Source organism: Pinus tabuliformis, chromosome X (assembly GCF_031772625.1).
Source record: "Pinus tabuliformis cultivar Carrire ecotype Pingquan chromosome X, CPIR1, whole genome shotgun sequence".
In the NCBI taxonomy this organism is placed as follows: Eukaryota; Viridiplantae; Streptophyta; class Pinopsida; order Pinales; family Pinaceae; genus Pinus; species Pinus tabuliformis.
This window is the reverse complement of record NC_142308.1, coordinates 960,338,021-960,345,360: the sequence shown is the minus strand read 5'-3', so window position 1 is coordinate 960,345,360 and position 7,340 is coordinate 960,338,021. Positions and strand designations below refer to the sequence as shown.

The 7,340-nt window shown below is 35.9% G+C and overlaps 1 pseudogene; it reads right to left on the bottom strand.

The window, feature by feature from the left end:
• Positions 1-5,385: 5,385 nt before the first annotated feature.
• Positions 5,386-6,108, bottom strand: LOC149142901 (phenylcoumaran benzylic ether reductase PT1 pseudogene; annotated as a pseudogene).
• Positions 6,109-7,340: the final 1,232 nt, after the last annotated feature.

Genomic DNA, 7,340 nt, shown 5'->3' with positions numbered 1-7,340 from the left:
GATAGGTGATCTGAATAGGATCTCACGTGTCCATAACTTGATCTGGTTTGTTGATTAAGTGGCATTTTATTTATAATAATAATAGTGGTCAAAGCAGGTGTGACACTTGGCAAGAGCTGAGTTGTATCAGAGGACTATCTATCCAAGTTTTTACACGGGGGCGTCACTGACAAACCAATATTATATCACATGCATTCATATTGGGGCATTAAAAATGGAAAAATCACAAAATAATATGGAAAAATATGACCCGGATTAATTTTTTTTTTAACACAAAATAATATATTGGGGTTATAACGAGGGCCTAAAGGGTTTTAATATACCATACAATAATATATATAACCTAAGGTATTGTTTATACAAATTTTTGGTGAAGCGGAGGGAAAAATACACCAAGCGGAGGGGAAAATATGAGAATGTTAGGCTACACGTCACCTGTCTAGTCAATTTAATGTCTTAAATTGCTCTACATAAATTATCAATCTGGGTATCGTAAACTGATGAAGTGTGGTGCACTATATGTGCTTAGTTAACCTCTCTCTTACTTCGTTGTTTTATAGTTTATGTTTGTTTTTGGGGTTTTGTTCTTGTTGGTTTTCTAAAGTGTTTAATGCAAATGGAAATCCTATTCTAAGGTCTTAAGAATACTTTTAAAGGACAAGTATGGATAAAGATTTCAAGACAAGGCCTATGTCCCTAATGGTAATTTCCAAAACTTAGCACTTCAAAAGAACTTAAAACATGTTATTGATGGAGTTAGTATTTAAACAAAAGTGTAAATATACAACTAGTTCAATCAAAATAAAATGCAATAACCAAACAATGAGCTAATGACTATGAGACCCAATATCCTTGCTGCTTCAGCAAAAGGACAAGATGATTCTATCATGTCATTAGTTCAATCAAAATAAAATGCAATAACCAAACAATGAGCTAGTGACTATGAGACCCAGTATCCTTGCTGCTTCAGCAAAAGGACAAGATGATTCTATCATGTCATTCATTAGTCATTAAAAGGCTATGTGCATCACTAATCTACAATCAACTTGAAAGCAATTTATGTACAGCTAATATACATGAGAAAAATGTAAAACAACAGTAATCAAAACAACTTTGTTATGTACAGCTAATATACATGAGAAAAATAAAATGCAAAATTAAATGACAACTATACAAGGCAGGGGCCCACTACTACCTATGAAATCAAAGCAAAATTAAACACACTTGCATGAATTAAAATTGCATGAATGAAAAATCTAATCTACCTTACATTCTACAAAGCAATATTTACAAAATGAAATCTACTCTACCTTACATCCTAATATGCTCCATGACATCTATTTCACATCTCCTTCCATGTTGAGAACATCAAAGCTTTATTCAATTTCTTCAAAAGTACAAAGTACAACAAAGTTCTCAAAAGCTTCCAAAAGCCATCAAGGAAGAACTACAAACTTAAGAACTAGGGAAAAAGACTAAAAAGACTAACAAATGAAGGAGAGAGATCTCCTGTTTATACAAAACGATGAGAGCCATCTCATTAATGAGAATCCATGAATCTCTCCCTCTACCTCTAGAGTCCTAATCAAAATAGGAACTAATAAGACACATGTCTTTTTAGAGTTACAATACAATTAGGAGATGTGACACATATCCTCATGATCCCATGATTCTTTCCAACCAAATTCGAATTTGGCCTTAGAGTGCCACATAAGGGTCTTCTAGAAGTCTCCTTTCAACCTACACATGTCAACAACCTCAACCCATTTGTTAGGTATAAGCATATGCACATTATTTTCTAATGTTTAACCACAAATTCACTTAAAAGGCTTAGAAATAATAAAGATTGGAAAAACATAAAGGTGGCCCAATGATAATGAAAGTGGGATGAATGTGGTGACATAGTAGTGAAATGGAGGTGAAATAATGGACATAATAGTGAAAGTGTAATGAAAATGAATGATATTTTCAAGACTCAACATACCCCCCAACTGAAGCTATTGCATGTCCTCATGCAATATATATTACATTAACTCTTTTGATCCTTGAGCTTTGGCTTAACTTTGCATGATATCATTTGATAACTTCATGTTTCTGCAAAGTGTTTCACTTGAATTGCAACATGGTTGGTTCTTGTGTTACAACCATTTTTTTTATTGTTGCCTTCTATTTTGATCTTTGAACTTTGCATAATGATATTTTGATTATTGTTGCAAAGTATATCTTTATTGGATTGCATGATGGTTGGTTCTTGTGTGACAACCATGATTTTGTTTGTATCCAATTTATCCTTTAAGCACTTTTTCAAAAGCCATTGTATGCTCATAATAGCAATGTAATAATCAATATATGTTGGAAGTATGTGAGCTCCTGAATATGATATGGACATGGCAAGATATGAATATGAATGTATTCCCCCCAACTGATGGTATTGGAAATTTTATGAAATGAGGAAGAGAAATGTTTTTCCAACAATTATCATTCTAGCTTTTTATGGAATTCTATGGTCAAAAGTTAGAAAATGACGTACCTTCACTTACCCTTTTGGAATGGATGAGTTGTATGTGTAGTGGCTGAAAATTTCTGATCATATTCTTCTTCAAGTGGCTGAACAAGAGGAGTCATGGATAGAGAGATAAGATGACTTTTTATTGCTTCTACTAAAACTTGCTGAATCTGCTCCAAGATGCTGAAAATAATAGTCTTCATGTCTTCAAAACTCATTGGCACAATTCCTACTATGTGAAAAGATGTTCTGATGTCGAACATAGTAGGAAATTGTTGGCTTAGTGGCCATTAATGGATGCCACTAGTCAACACGAGAACTCTCACCATTGATGACAATGAGAGTCAAGATGCCCAAACACATCTTGCTAGGTACGAATGAATTTGCTGATGTCGAGTCACCTAGAAGATCTAACAAACAAGGGACATTAATGTATTCCCATTGTTTGTCAGCATGAGAACTTGCCATTAAGGCATGCAAGCCTCAAGGTGTTTTTACAAAGAACTTAGACTCAAAGGACTATGGACTCAATAATTTGCATTGAAGCAGGGCTTATTTGCGGAATGAAAATGACAGGAAATGGAAAATGAAAATGGAAGATGGCAATGGAGAGTAGAAATGGCAATGGGCAATAAGCATATGAATGAGCCTCTTGCTTTTATTTGTGGGTTATGAATGGACAAAAAGAGATGGAAAGTGTATGTGAATGTAAATGGAAAATATGGAGGAAAATGAGATGAATGGTTTATTATGAAGTATGGATGTGATGGATGGATGTGATGGAGACAATAGTATCTAAAAGTTTTTCAAGTGTTTGGATCTGATTTTGCATCAGCATATTTCCTCTTTGTTACTGATCATCCTTTTATGAAACAAATTGGTCTCTTAGAGAGACACCATTCTCTTGTAGTCATTTGTCCTTCCTCCTGGAACCTGCAAAAAAAACTAATACTTCTTATGCAATGGAATGTAAGATTATCAAAGGAGAGAGATGGCCAATCCCTCTAGTTATGATGTTTACACACAAAACTAAGAATTTGTATTAATGAAACAAGTTCTCAAAGGAAAAATCAAAAGAATTTATACCTGCTTTGGAATTAGTGCCTCGAGTTGATGTTGCTTCTTTTCAACAATTTATTTCATTATTTGCCATTTCAAACTCAAATGATGGATTTCTCATTGTGTAGATCTTGTTGAGATCTTTCCAATGGTACTTAAATCATCAAAATCTGATTTTGTATGAAAAAGTTAGGCTGATTTGAGCAATGAGGTTTTTTCTGGCTGCGGAATTGGGGAACAGCTGCGGAATTGGACTTTAGCTGCGGAATGTGCACAGTTCTGTAGCTAAAAATCTTGAATACAAAGTTAGCCATTCATTTTTCATCATCAGTCCAAAATTAATCAATACCTTCAGAAAAGTGAGCAAATAACTTATTCATTTCATTGATTCAAAATTATTATTATTTTTTTTTTTGACATGCAGCGACTCAGTGTGGCGACTTTGTGATAACACTCAACTTGACTTCCTTTTGACCGGGGTCTTTTTCATCAAATTTGACCAAATGAATAGGACACCATCTATGTACCAACATTCCCCCAGCTACCCATGTGACTTGTTTTGCTTGATGACACCTGCAACCTAGAGTTTAACAAAACAGCTGCGGAAAGTTGGGCTAGCTGCGGAAAGTTGTGCTAGCTGCGGAAAGTTGAGCTAACTGAAACAGTCAACCATCAGAATTTTTTTTTTTTTTCATTCTCCATAAATATCAAGATTTATTAATAATACCCAAAACCTTTTATAACAAAAACCTCAGATCATATCAGAGGATCATATGACAAAAGTCCATAACAAAATTATTTTGATCCTTTGGAGTCCAAATCCTAATGTTTTGTTGTTGTTTTTTTTTTTTTTTTTAACATGAATTTCCTATATGGGAAGATGACCGCATCATTCTCTGCTCTCTCAAGGGCAGCAACAGCAGAGTATATCCATGCAGCACTCGCAGGTTTCATAACAGCAAAAGCAGCAGCACATGGTGAATAGGCAGGCATACAAGCAGCCTTTCTCCTCATGGCGCTTCTGAACATGTTCATAGTAAGTCATTTCCTGAGCACTTGGTGGAGCATACATTTTCACCCCTAAATCACAATAAACGCAGAATGCAATAAAGAAATTGACACAAGTGGTGTATACTGATCCGGACTTTTAGGACGAGTAATCTGAAATGCGAGGGAATCCTTCATTTCCCTGAGTTCTTCAAACATGATTTTCTCCCAACATTTAACCAACAATAACAAAACATGTACAGATGGGTGGCAGCGACAGAGAGTTGTGTTCAATTGAAACTGCTGTTTAACGGGGAGTCGTGTTCAATTGAAACTGCTGTTTAACGGGGAGTCGTGTTCAATTGAAACTGCTGTTTAACGGGGAGTCGTGTTCAATTGAAACTGCTGTTTAACGGGTTTTAATGAATTGCAATGGGTGGCATATGGGCAGAGGACGTGGTAGAGGTGGCAGCATAGAACCAAATTGGAATTCCCCTTCTTCAGGCACGCCAAATTCAATCACACATCAAACTATCAGTTAATTAACTCACGTTTTTCTTCACGCGGCGGCAAAAAAGAGGCTCCAACGAACCGAGTATTTCTCCCAGACCGCCACAAATATCTTCGAACGGTTTCTGGGTTATCTAATTAACCCACCTAGAAAAAAAACCCATGTTTTAGTTTTTTTAAATTCGTCTCCATTTGGGCAAATCGAACGTTTGAAGTTTGACGTTTTTTCTGTGTTTACGCATTTTTCCTGAGTTAACAATTCTCTGTTCTGCATTCTTTCTGAGTTGATGTTTTTATTGCTGCATTTGGTTTTCTTGTTTGATCTACTGTTCTGCAGGAAGTCTCAAGTATAAGGTCTTGTTCAGAGTTCTGGGATCGTCCACTGCCCTGATTGTGTATGTTCCAATGTCTTCCTCCTTCACATACACAGCTTTAACATTTCCATCTCCAAAAATGACTACTTTATTCCTTGGAGGAGCTGTAAGGCCAGCCTGTGACAGTGTCGGAAGGAAATAACCAGCAATTTTTTTTTTGCTGGAGACATATGTATAAGGGATGCCCGCTGCCTCGATTGCCCTACGGATTTTGACTTTCAGCTCAAATGCACTCTTGGCAGGCTCCACTGCATGGACGTTATCAACATCATTCCCAAACTCAGATGGCAAAAACCTCTTGATGGTTCCAACTTCTTTAATTGCTTGGATAATATTCAACTGATTGGCTGTCTGTTCTCCTCCTACTGTGGAGATTACCACATCCACCTTCTTCAATGCCTCCACAAGGCTTGCATGATCCTCTAATGATCCATTGAGTATGTTAGCTCCTGAAGACTTGAAAGAGTCCAGAAGCTGGGCTCTCTCAGGCTTAGCAGAAGCCGGTGAGTCTCGGACGAGAAGGAAGGTGGGGTGGCCAAGAGCAACGCTGGCATTGGCGACATGACGACCAATGTAGCCTGTTGCTCCAATTATCAAAATTCGGCTGATGCTTCCCATGTCTACTTTCAAATTCTAACTGTTCTGCAACAAGATAACGACAAGTGCAGTGGGGAATATAAACTCACTTCTATATGCATCTGAATTTTTGAATTTTTATATTGCTTAGTCATACCTGCATTTTCATTTTATTGCACTAACATCTTGACTGTAAGTTTGAAAAACAGAGTGGTGGCTGCGGAAACTGATTACAGTTGCGGAAACCAGTATCAGCTGCGGAAACTAGTATCAGCTGCGGAAACTTGGCACAACAACCACTTAGCTAAATAGAGATAGTTAGGCAATCTTAATGGAAATGATCATGGGGAAATAACTTTTATTGATGAAATGGATGGCATGGAGTGAAAATGGAAATGAAATGAAGTTTATTTTTTCTCTTCTCCTTTTTGTTTTTTTTTTTTTTTTTTTTTCTTGAATCAATTGAAGTGATGAAGTTTATTTTGTCTCCTATTTTTTTTCTTAACAATTCTTTTTCTGATCCTCCAGATCACACAAAGTGCAGGAGGAGAGCATACTCAACAATTTTTTTTTTTTTTTTACTTAACAATTCTTTTTCTGATCCTCTAGATCACACAAAGTGCAAGAGGAGAGCATACTCAAGAATTATTAACCTTTTTTTTTTCAGATGTAAGAAATAAGGTCTCCTAATTACACTTCCCCGGCAACGGTGCCAAAATGTCTAGTCAATTTAATGTCTTAAATTGCTCTACATAAATTATCAATCCGGGTATCGTAAACTGATGAAGTGTGGTGCACTATATGTGCTTAGTTAACCTCTCTCTTACTTCGTTGTTTTATAGTTTATGTTTGTTTTTGGGGTTTTGTTCTTGTTGGTTTTCTAAAGTGTTTAATGCAAATGGAAATCCTATTCTAAGGTCTTAAGAATACTTTTAAAGGACAAGTATGGATAAAGATTTCAAGACAAGGCCTATGTCCCTAATGGTAATTTCCAAAACTTAGCACTTCAAAAGAACTTAAAACATGTTATTGATGGAGTTAGTATTTAAACAAAAGTGTAAATATACAACTAGTTCAATCAAAATAAAATGCAATAACCAAACAATGAGCTAATGACTATGAGACCTAGTATCCTGCTGCTTCAGCAAAAGGACAAGATGATTCTATCATGTCATTAGTTCAATCAAAATAAAATGCAATAACCAAACAATGAGCTAGTGACTATGAGACCCAGTATCCTTGCTGCTTCAGCAAAATGACAAGATGATTCTATCATGTCATTCATTAGTCATTAAAAGGCTATGTGCATCACTAATCTACAATCAACT